Source organism: Pogona vitticeps, chromosome 9 (assembly GCF_051106095.1).
Source record: "Pogona vitticeps strain Pit_001003342236 chromosome 9, PviZW2.1, whole genome shotgun sequence".
NCBI classification, from domain to species: Eukaryota; Metazoa; Chordata; class Lepidosauria; order Squamata; family Agamidae; genus Pogona; species Pogona vitticeps.
In genome coordinates, this window is record NC_135791.1 from 21,778,339 (window position 1) to 21,790,984 (window position 12,646).

The window sequence follows — 12,646 nt, forward strand, 5'->3', positions numbered from 1 at the left end:
TTCGCAGCAAATATGACATCATTCTTTTGCAAGAAACATGGTCTGACAAAGATATAATACTACTGTAGATGGTTTCAACTCTTTCATCGTAAAGGCAATTCCCGGGCGCGGACCAGGGAGACTGAAGGGGGGACTGAGCATTCTGGTATCAACGGCTCTGAAAGTGAAATCTATGATGAAACCCCCCTTGAGACAGCTGGCCATGACAGTAGTACTTACAGGGAGTATGAAAACCCTATTGATCATTAACATATATTTACCTCCTACATCTAGAAAAGCAGAAGCAGAAGGAAATTGGACAAACCTTGGAAGCCACAAAAGACAAAAATCCATCCCTTTTCTGGAAACTAATCTCAGGCAGACTATCAGAGCCCAAACAACCTTTATCCTCTTGTATTTCACCAGATGAATGGGTATCCCATTTTACAAGTATGTACGAGGATGCCATTGCACGCCCTTCCTCACTAATGCTTGGAAGCACTCCCAAATCCCCCCCCGGTGACCCCAGGTGAAATAATAGCTCACATAGATCAGCTAAAAAATGGGAAAGCCCCAGGCCTTGATGGCATCCCTCCAGAACTCCTAAAAGAAAACAAGATATGGCGGGGCTCTTTTCTAGCACCACTCTTCACCCATATCAGTGACACAGGCTATATCCCAATATCATGGAAAACGGACATGTGTGTGTTTAGTCGTTTAGTCGTGTCCGACTCTTCGTGACCCCATGGACCAGAGCACGCCAGGCCCTCCTGTCTTCTACTGCCTCCCGGAGTTGTGTCAGGTTCATGTTGGTTGCTTCGCAGACACTGTCCAGCCATCTCATCCTCGGTCGTCCCCTTCTCCTCTTGCCGTCACACCTTCCTAACATCAGGGTTTTTTCCAAGGACTCTTTTCTTCTCATGAGATGGCCAAAGTACTGGAGCCTCAGCTTCAGGATCTGTCCTTCCAGTGAGCACTCAGGGTTGATTTCCTTTAGAACTGATAGGTTTGTTCTCCTTGCAGTCCAGGGGATTCTCAAGAGCCTCCTCCAGCACCACAATTCAAAGGCATCAATTCTTCGGCGGTCTGCTTTCTTTATGGTCCAGCTCTCACTTCCATACGTCATGACAGGAAAAACCATAGCTTTGACTATTCGGACTTTTGTTGGCAAGGTGATGTCTCTGCTTTTCAAGATGCTGTCAAGATTTGTCATCGCTTTCCTCCCAAGAAGAAGGCGCCTTTTAATTTCGGGGCTGCTGTCTCCATCTGCAGTGATCATGGAGCCCAGGAAAATAAAATTTGACACTGCCTCCATATCTTCCCCTTCTATTTCCCAGGAGGTGATGGGACCAGTGGCCATGATCTTAGTTTTTTTGATGTTGAGTTTCAGACCGTTTTTTGCACTCTCCTCTTTCACTCTCATTACAAGGTTCTTCAATTCCTCCTCACTTTCTGCCATCAGAGTGGTATCATCTGCATATCGGAGGTTGTTGATATTTCTTCCGGCAATCTTAATTCCGGCTTGGGCTTCTTCCAGTCCAGCCTTCCGCATGCATACAAGTTAAATAAGCTGGGGGACAGTATACAGCCTTGCCGTACTCCTTTCCCAATTTTGAACCACTCAGTTGTTCCATGACCAGTTCTAACTGTTGCTTCCTGTCCCACATATAGGTTTCTCAGGAGACAGATAAAGTGGTCAGGCACTCCCATTTCTTTAAGAACTTGCCATAGTTTGCTGTGGTCCACACAGTCAAAGGCTTTCGCATAGTCAATGAAGCAGAAGTAGATATTTTTCTGGAACTCTCTGGCTTTCTCCATAATCCAGCGCAAGTTAGCAATTTGGTCTCGAGTTCCTCTGCCCCTTCGGAATCCCGCTTGTATTTCTGGGAGTTCTCGGTCCACATACTGCTGAAGCCTACCTTGGAGGATTTTGAGCATAACCTTGCTAGCGTGTGAAATGAGTGCAATTGTGCGGTAGTTGGAGCATTCTTTGGCACTGCCTTTCTTTGGGATTGGGATGTAGACTGATCTTTTCCAATCCTCTGGCCACTGTTGAGTTTTCCAAACTTGCTGGCATATTGAATGTAGCACCTTAACAGCATCATCTTTCAAGATTTTAAATAGTTCAATTGGAATGCCATCACCTCCACTGGCCTTGTTGTTAGCCAGGCTTTCTAAGGCCCACTTGACTTCGCTCTCCAGGATGTCTGGCTCAAGATCAACAACTACATTGTCTGGGTTGTCCGGGATATCCAAATCTTTCTGATATAATTCCTCTGTGTATTCTTGCCACCTCTTCTTGACGTCTTCTGCTTCTGTTAGGTCCCTCCCATTTTTGTCTTTTATCATGTTCATCTTTGCGCAAAATGTTCCTCTAATATCTCCAATTTTCCTGAACAGATCTCTGGTCTTTCCTTTTCTGTTATCTTCCTCTATTTCTTTGCATTGTTCATTTAAGAAGGCCCTCTTGTCTCTCCTTGCTATTCTTTGGAAGTCTGCATTCAATTTTCTGTAACTTTCTCTATCTCCCTTGCATTTTGCTTCCCTTCTCCTCTCTGCTATTTCTAAGGCCTCGTTGGACAGCCACTTTGCTTTCTTGCATTTCCTTTTCTTTGGAATGGTTTTCGTTGCTGCCTCCTGGACAATGTTACGAGCCTCTATCCAAAGTTCTTCAGGCACTCTGTCCACCAAATCTAGTTCCTTAAATCTGTTCTTTACTTCCACTGTGTATTCATAAGGGATTTGGTTTAGATTATACCTGAGTGGCCCAGTGGTTTTTCCTACTCTCTTCAGTCTAAGCTTGAATTTTGCTATGAGAAGCTGATGATCAGAGCCGCAGTCAGCTCCAGGTCTTGTTTTTGCTGACTGTATAGAGCTTCTCCATCTTTGGCTGCAGAGAATATAATCAATCTGATTTCGATATTGCCCATCTGGTGATTTCCATGTACAGAGTCGCCTCTTGTGTTGTTGGAAAAGAGTGTTTGTGATGACCAGCTTATTCTCTTGACAAAACTCTATTAGCCTTTGTCCTGCTTCGTTCTGAACTCCAAGGCCAAACTTCCCTGTTGTTCCTTTTATCTCTTGGCTCCCTACTTCAGCATTCCAGTCCCCTAGAATGAGAAGAACATCTTTCTTTGGTGTCAGTTCTAGAAGGTGTTGTAAATCTACATAGAATTGTTCAATTTCAGTCTCCTCAGCAATGCTGGTTGGTGCATAAACTTGGATTATTGTGATGTTGAATGGTCTGCCTTGGATTCGTATTGACATCATTCTATCATTTTTGAGATTGTATCCCATTACAGCTTTTCCCACTCTTTTGTTGACTATGAGGGCTACTCCATTCCTTCTACGGGATTCTTGCCCACAGTAGTAGATATGATAATCATCTGAGCTGAATTCGCCCATTCCTGTCCATTTTAGTTCACTGATGCCCAGGATGTCAATATTTATTCTTGCCATCTCCTGTTTGACCACCTCCAGCTTCCCAAGGTTCATAGATCTTACATTCCAGGTTCCTATGCAGTATTTTTCTTTACAGCATTGGACTTTCCTTTCACTTCCAGGCACGTCCACAGCTGAGCGTCCTTTCGGCTTTGGCCCAACCACTTCATTAGCTCTGGAGCTACTTGTACTTGTCCTCCACTCTTCCCCAGTAGCATGTTGGACGCCTTCCGACCTGAGGGGCCCATCTTCCAGCGTCATATCTTTTAGCCTTTTGTTTCTGATCATGGGGCGTTCTTGGCAAAGATACTGGAGTGGCTTGCCATTTCCTACTCCAGGTGGATTGCGTTTAGTCGGAACTCTCCACTATGTCCTGTCCGTCTTGGGTGTCCCTGCACGGCATAGCCCATAGCTTCTCTGAGTTACTCAAGCCCCTTCGCCACGACAAGGGGCAGCAATCCATGAAGGACATAGTGGTCCCATTTTATAAGAAAGGGAAAAGGGAAGATCCAGCCAACTACAGGCCAATATGTTTGCTGAATATTATAAGCAAACTACTGTATATGCAAGGCATCTCCTAGAAAAACTCCTGGAGTGCCTCGAAGTAGAAAATATCATTGGGGCAGAACAAGCAGGCTTTCAGCCAGGGAAATCCACAATAGAACAATGCCTAATTATACAGCACCTTATAGAGAAATACTCAGCCAAAGGAGTAACATCACTCTGTGCCGCCTTTGTGGACTTTAAATCAGCATTCGATTCTATATCGAGAACACACCTCTGGGACAAACTAACAAACTCATCTATAGACAAAGGACTTCGATATCTAATCAGGGCCCTACATGAAGAAACATACTTGAGAGTCAGGTGCAGCAGACAAGGACACCTCACGGAATCTGTGCAAACGCACAACAGTGTTAGGCAAGGCTGCCTATTGGCACCAGCATGATTCATCTTTTACATAAAGGATTTATCAAGCTGGCTTAACATTGCTGATCTCCATTCTCCTAAACTTGTAGATAGAACAGTGCCAGCTTTACTCTATGCTGATGATACTTATGTGAGTGGTCTAAGGACCGTAAATAAACTTCTTCTCTTATCTTATGATGTTACAACTAAAAAAAAATAGGAGTGGAAGGAAAATTCCTACAAATAATCAAAGCAATATATTCTAAGCAAGAAGCCAAGATTAAGGTCAATGGGAATTTAACGGAGAGTATATCGATTGAACAAGGCCCAAGACAGGGTTGTCCGTTATCCCCTCTTTTATTTATATTAACGTTGGAAATCCTAAATAGGCAGAGCTAATCAAAGAGTTAAAGGACTAAAAATTAGAGGCAAAGAATTTAAAGTACAAGCTTATGCAGATGATGTGGTAATAATACTTGAGAATCCCCAGGGAGACCTAGAGGAAGTATTGAGAATCATAGAAGATTATGGACAAGTGGCAGGTCTCCAAATTAATTATCAAAAAAACAAAAGTTATGATTAAAAACATAAAGAAAGAAGTTGGAAAACTGTTGAGGGAAATCTACCAATATTATTAAATTTTAAATATTTCAAAGAATTGGATCACCTGACAACCAAATTTATATGGAAGACTAAGAAACCAAGAATAAAACTTAAGCCATTACAGGACTTGAAAGAAAGGGGAGATGTAGGACTTCCAAACTGGCTATTATATTATAAGGCGTGTGCTATGACATGGATAAAAAAATGGATAACCCTGGTAAACCAAAGATTACTGAAACTAGAAGGGCATGACTTAAGCATGGGCTGGCATGCATATTTGTGGTATGGGAAATATAAAGAACTATTACACTTTATGGAACATATTGTAAGGAAAGCATTGGGTCTAGTGTGGTATAAATTTCAAGCACAAACATACAAGAAAACTCCATTATGGGTAGCCCCCATAGAAGCCTTTACGATGAAAGTGTTGAATCAGAAAGGGATGTTATTAACCTATAAAGAATTACTTAACAGAGAACAAAATATAAAAAGTAAACAAGAATTAGAGGAACTAGGGGTGGCAACAGATTGGTGGTCATTGAATAAATTAGAATCCAGATATAGAAAAGATAGAAATTTGGGCTTTTTTGAAGGTGAAGTACAGGTAGATAAACGGTGGATCTACACTGATGAGAAGACAATAAAGAAAATGTATACATACTTATTGGAATATCAACTGGAGGACGAGAGGGTAAAGGAGACAATGATAAAATGGGCAAGTGATTTCGGTTATAATATTGACATTGATCACTGGACGATGATGTGGAAAGACTGTTATAAAAAGGTTAAGCCAGTAAATCTAAGAGAAAATATCCTCAAAATGTTTTACAAATGACATTATACTCCTATAAAACTGCCAAAAATGTCAGAAGGTAGCAGCAATATCTGTTGGAAATGCAAAAAAAAAAAAAAAAAAAAAGGTAGGAACTTATTACCATACGTGGTGGTCATGTGAAAAAGCCAGGGTATATTGGTTACAGTTGTGGGAAATAATAAAAGGAGTCATTCAAAAGAAACTAAATGTTAAACCAGAAATAGCACTATTAAATATTATGCCAGAAATTACTGATAAGAAAACCAAATATTGTTTGATGTATATATTGGTAGCAGCAAGGTTACTCTGGGCCCAAAAATGGAAAAGGGAAGACATACCTACCATGGAGGAGTTCCTGAAGAAGCTGTTGGACATTAAAGAACTAGATCCGTTGTCAGAAGCGCTAGGAGATCCACCAAGAGACTATGCAAAACCAAGTGGGAACTTAATACACGTTTGGGCCCAGGGACAGGTCTGAAGACAGGGCAAAACGATTGTTGGGCTTTGTTTTTTCTTTTTTCTCTTTTTGCTTTCAATGCTCTCTGGAATTTGGAAAGGTTGGGATGCAATGAGGTCTGAATCTCTGTCCTCAAAGTGGGGGGGGGGAGGGTTTGGGGTGTTTGTATGGTATGAAGCTCAACAAAACTTGGCTCCCAGCGATCCAACATACTACGTGCAAAAGGACAACAATCTCTACCCACCCGCAAGGAGAGGGGACCACGACACACAAAAGACCCGCTAATGACACCCATCAACCACAGGAACAGATCATCTCTTCCCCTTAGCACAATAATACACCCACAACAAGACACACTAATCACCCATCTACAGGAAAAAGACAAAAGCCTATCTCACAGCCATAAATACTGCACTCCCAAGCCAACTACACCAGAGCGCAGGTTGGGGTCCTCTGAAGAGGCCCATGGCCACAGAGACTGGCGAAAGGTCAGGAAGAAGAACAACCTTCAGAACACGGCCAAAGAGCCCGAAAAAAAAACAACGGAACAACCATTAGATCCCGGCCGTGAAAGCCTTCGCAAATAAAATACAAATAAAATCCAAAACAAAACAAACCCCCCCTCTGACGTCCCCACAGTCATTCCCCCCCCCGAATGAAGGGCCCGACCCCGAAAAGGAGACCCAGAAATCTACTCACATTTTCGCTGCTAATTCAATGTGGTCGCCCAAGGAGTCCAAAATAAATTTTGGACTCACTTGGGCAAGGCGCTGCGCTCCTCCTGTCCTGGAGAACTGGTCACTAGGACAGTTGGCTGCGCAATGAAGCCCTCCAGCCTCCGGCGCGGTCAAGAAGGCTGGACGGGTCACAATGGCCGGAGAGAAGGGACAGCCAATCAGGGAGGGGCAGCCCCCGGAAGGCTTTGGGCCTGCTTTCCCCAAGAAAGCCTTGGGCCCGATTCTGCCCTCCGAGGAGCTCAGGCTTCCTCTCTGTGGAGAAAAATAAAAGAATTGACATGTTTCTCCTCAGCTGCGTGCTTTCTGGTTCCTCAAACCAAACAAGGGCTGAACTGACGTAAGGAACACGAGGTCTCATCCCAAGAATCCCAGCATTGGTTTAAAAAGAAAACCAAGATTCTAGTCCACATCAAGGCTGCGATGGGCCTAAATTTGGGGGGACCTGGCTATGAAAAGTGTTATGGAGGCCCCTTCACAACCAGCCACTGCTCTCTCCTTTAGTGGGGTTGTTGCACAACAAATCACCACAGGATTTTTTTTTTCAAAATGTGGATTAAAGTCAGTTCTGAGGAGGGCGGTCTCTGGGATCAGGACCCCAGAACTTGTTCCATTAGTTTCCTGGGATACCTCCCCACATATAAAGACTTTGGGGTGGCTGAGCCATGACTGGCGGGGTGGGGGGTGAAGAGGAGAAATGGCAGGCAGTAGCTGATGTCTGGGGAAGGGCCACCTGCTACATCATCTCCCTCGGCTCTGCTTCTCTTGCTCCCTTTTGAAAAGACTCCTCTGGGACTGTGGAGAGCATGAAAAAGGTGGATTTCTGCATATGAGATGCACGTGAAGCCCCCAAGTGTGTCTGCACAGTTGCACCACGTGGATAACCCCTTAGCCATTGTATGCAAACTTACAAAAATGTCTCTGCAATTTAGAAAGGAACTTTATGAACTGTTTGCCTGAACACCCAGTCAAATAAAAGTACTTTGCAGTCGTAACAAATTATTGGGGAGGGAACACATAAAGCTTTTAGAGATTGCCTTTGAAGATTGTGTTGAATGTCTGGTGCCAGAATCAGGATGGGGCCCCTGCAGTTGACCAAGGCTGAAACTGATTGCCTGGTTTGAAAGGTAAGGAAAGAAAAAGGGGCTGGAGCAGCCAAAGCAGTGGATTCAGGAATGGGCTTCTTCAGCAGGAGGAATATGCCAAGAGGAACAACGTGCAATAACTGGTTTCACAGTGTGTGAGAAGATATGACAATGAATTGTGTGTTTCCCGTAAGTCCAACATGGCTGCACCCGACCTGCAAGGTCCCTGCTGAAGTTGGGTATGATTAATGGAACCTCTGAGTCCTTCTGGCAGGCACCCTGGCCAGCTTTGCCAACTTCAATTGCGCCATCCCTGCCAGGCACCCGGGGCTGTTTTGCAAGAAGCCGAGTTCTTGAGAGGTCCAGATCCTGGGAGGTCTTGGAGGAGATCTTGATGAGCTGAGGTGACTGACACAAGAAGCGCCTTGTTCAATACCATGTAGAAGAAGCCAAGGACAGGAGTCCAAGGAGGAACTGGCTCAGGGGGGCTCGGGGGGGGGGGATGGCAAGGATAAGTGCGACTAGTGAGTGGTAGAAGGGGATGCAATATCTTGGCAGGACACTCTGAGAGGGCATGGGATGGCCCTTCCCGTTCATTTCCACCTCCTTGGGAACAGAGTATTCAGGAGAGAGATCACTTTGTACGTCACAGCATCTTCGTTCTCCACCATCAGAGAACTTCTGAGAACAGCTTTTTTCACAACTTCCTTTGTGCATCCAATAATTCCAAATGTTAATAGGAAATATATACTATACTACAGATTGATAATAGGTTTATATCGGTTTGCTTCTTTTCTTTCAAGAAAGAAGTGTAGATGTCTCACTACTCATCAAGGTATCTTGGAATGTGTAGTTTTGTGAGCTTCTGTCCTCTCTACCATGTCTCTCCTAAAATAAGGGTTTTATATTAATTTTTGCTCCATAAAATGCATTAGGACTCATTTTCAGGTTAGGTCTTATTTTAGTGTAATTGCAGTAGATCAGGATGAGCAAGTGGCCTTAAACTCTGACCTCTATGGAAAATGGAAATCTGGAAAATCTGGACACTACTAGTTTTGACTTTGTGTCAAAATGTTTGCGTGTGTGTTTAATATACATGTTGCCGTTTAATGTTTCATGGAGTAGGTCATGATGTGACTATCTGCCCTCTGCCAAAGTTTCCCACCACTGGGGTAGAACTCTTCTTCCTGAAGCTTCCTTCTGTGAATTGAACCGATCCTGCATCACCCCTAGACGTCTCCAGACCCAGGGACCTGAATTTGATTGGAATTCTAGGACTAAGAAGAAGGTGGAATCATCAGCTTTACTAAGGTGTTCATCAGGCCTGCAGCTGCCTTTGAACCCCCAAGGGAGACCTTCTCCTTCTCTTGCACATACACAAAACGAATAAGAATTGTATTTGATCAGTCACTTTATTTTTGTTGTAATTTGATGACAATATTAACTTATATACTACAGTTTCATTTCCTTCTGCCACCAGATCCTATATACAGAGATCTTGCTAACCTTTCCCAATCATTACAGTAAAAGCCTGGGATTCCTGAATCCCAAAATATCTGAATTCTAACTGCTCCCCCTAAAAGGTTCTGATGAGTGATGGGATCCACAGGGAGGACATTTTTTTTCTCCGCTACCTACTCTTCAGTTGGCGCGGTTGGAGGATCATTGTATGATGCAGTACAGTGGTGCCTTGCATTACGAGCGCTCCGTTTTACGACGAAATTGCTTAACGTTGAAGGTTTTGCGATCGCAAAAGCGATTGCAAAACGATGTTTCCTATGGGGGAATTTCTTTTTTTTTTTAATTTTTATTTTATACAAAAAAATACACAAAAGAACACATACATAACAAAAAAATACAAAAAAAATACAAGTAAATAGTGCTTATTATAAACTAAATTCTAATGTGCACTCCATACCCACGGGACTCTATTTACTATAATAATTTTTTTTCTTACAGATTACCTCTCCAAAATTGTATTGAGTATTCTTTAGAGGCTTTCCCCCTTCCTTTCACTAACACAAATTCCACAAATTTACCCCAAATATCATAGAAATTGTTACAACTTATTTCCCCTCTTTTTATTTTAAGTTCCATAGTCAATTTATCATTTAATGCAATGTCCCATACTTCACAATACCAGTCTTCAATTTTAATATCATTCTTGTCTTTCCAAAATCTAGCTATTAATATTCTAGCACCTGTCACAAAATTAGTGATTAATTCTTTCGAGTGATGGTCCAAATCTGTATTATCAAAAATTGACAATAAAGCAATTTTGGCATTAAAATGGGGGGGATTTCACTTTGCAATGATTGGTTCCCTGCTTCAGGAACCGATTCTCACAAAGCGATGATTTTCGGCCAGCTGATCGGCGGTTTCAAAATGGCCGCCGGGTAAAAAACATGGCTCCCCACTCTTTTCTTGGACTGATTCCTCGCTGCACAGGCAGCGAAAATGGCCGCGCTATGGAGGATCTTCGCTGGACGGTGAGTTTCAAGCCCCTAGGAACGCATTAATCAGGTTTTATTGCGTTTCTATGGGCTTTTTAATTTCACATTACGACGTTTTCGTTCTACAGCAATTTCGCTGGAACGAATTAACATTGTAATGCGAGGCACCACTGTATTGGGAGGACTGAGAAGTATTAGATTATTGGATGTATACATCTGGTATAGTCCAGCTGCTGCCAAGCGGACCTCTGCAACAGCCGGGAAGTTATTGGTATATAAGTTGAGTTCCTTTCTGTACAACAAGCTGTGTTGGGCTTTGTCATGTGGTTTGCTTCCCCTGGATGAAAAATGTGGTTTGCTTAATTGTTCTGCTAGACATACCTTACAGTAGGGGTATGAAATCAAATTGCTTCTATACCAGTGGTTCTCAACCTACTATCTCCAGATGTTCTTGGACTAAAACTCCCAGAAGCTTCTCATGTTCTAGGGGCCCCTGTTCGTACAAGGATTCCAATATATTTCAAAAACATCTCATTTTTTTTTCCAATCTGTGGCCCCCGTCAAATGCGCCATGGCCCCTGCTGAGAATGGCTGCTTTAAGGGACTAAAAGTCTAGAGCAGTGGTTCCCAACTGTAGGTAACCCGAGGGTTCTTGGACTGCAACCCTCAGAAGCTTTCACCAGCACCTAGGATTTTTGGGAGCTGCAGTCCAAGAATAACTGGGTTACTTAAGGTTGTGAACCACTGGGCTAGACAATTACACATGCGAGACAACAGAGGAGTTGGACAAGGTAAAGGTGGAATTAAATCAAAGAATCTCATTTCTTTGAAGCATATTGGTTACCAAGAAGGCAGTGGTTAGAAACTTGATCCCTTCACTTCCTCCAGTTCCTACCAGCTCCAGAACACCATGAAGCTGATCAACAGATGATCAAGGTCAATGATGATCAACGATGACAGTATTTGCCATCTAAGAATATCAGGAAGATTCTCAGTTCCCCATTCTTGATCTAAGTCAATTGGCATGCTCTTTTCTTCATTTGGAGTTCCAAAGGCTGATTATGTCCTTCATGTAAAGACATCTTTCTTGGTTCCTCTGAGAACCAGCTTTATTGGATAATACAAAGTCATAGAATTCTCACGAGAAAGAGGAGAAACATCCTAATTCAGTGGTAACCAACCTTGGGCCTCCAGATGTTCTTAGACTACAGCTCCCAGAAGCCTTCACCACCACCTCTGCTGGCCAGGATTTCTGGGAGTTGAAGTCCAAGAAAAATCTGGAGACCCAAGGTTGGGGACCACTGCCCTCATGTATCCAAGCTTATTGCTCTACTGCAATCGTGTAGAGGCAGGATCATGGGCATTTGATGAATACACTAGGATATATAAGCCAGGAGCTGCAAATCAGAAGCCATAGGACAAAAGTCAGGAGCCAAAACCAAACTAGGAACTAGGGATGAGACGCCAGCTCAAGGTCAAAAACAAAGAGCAACCGAGAAGGCAGGACTACATCAGAGGTCAGAAAGACCTTGTTGATTGCGTGGAAAAGGAAGCTTCCAAAAGAACTCCTTCCTGTTCAGAGGTATCCTGTAGCCATTGTTGGTCAGCAGAGTCTGTCCAGGACTTGAGGATTCTTTACTGAGAAGCTGCCACCTGTAGTTCAATGACTTGCCACACAGGGCAAGGGCATGGACCCAGTAGCCCTGGTGCTCTTCCTCCCAAGAGTACAAAGCTCTGCAAAGAATTACATTGCTGAAACAAGCTTTGGAGATGTGGTGTTCTACTGGATGTCACAGACGGGTGATTTCAGGCAGCATCAGAGCACAGACGGCTGTCACCATTGCTTCTTCACAGACGGGCAGAGCTAGCTCATGCCCTTGATGAAAACTAATTTCCCATTCTCTCTTGTAGGGGGCAAGAGGAGCTCTTAAAAATCCATTGTCATTGACCCATCTGCCCCATTGAAAAGAAAACTATGAGGGTCAGGAAAAAGATATGAAAAAGAGAGCGCATTTGCCCCACAGATCTGAGCAGGGGCTTGTCCGCCCCCCCCCCTTGTCTCTCTATGAACTCAACACCTCTTCCATATTTCCATGATTGACTATCTCCCAGGATCCTTAATGGGCTAGCTCTGTTCTCAGATGTGTGATGGAATCATACTCAATGGCGCA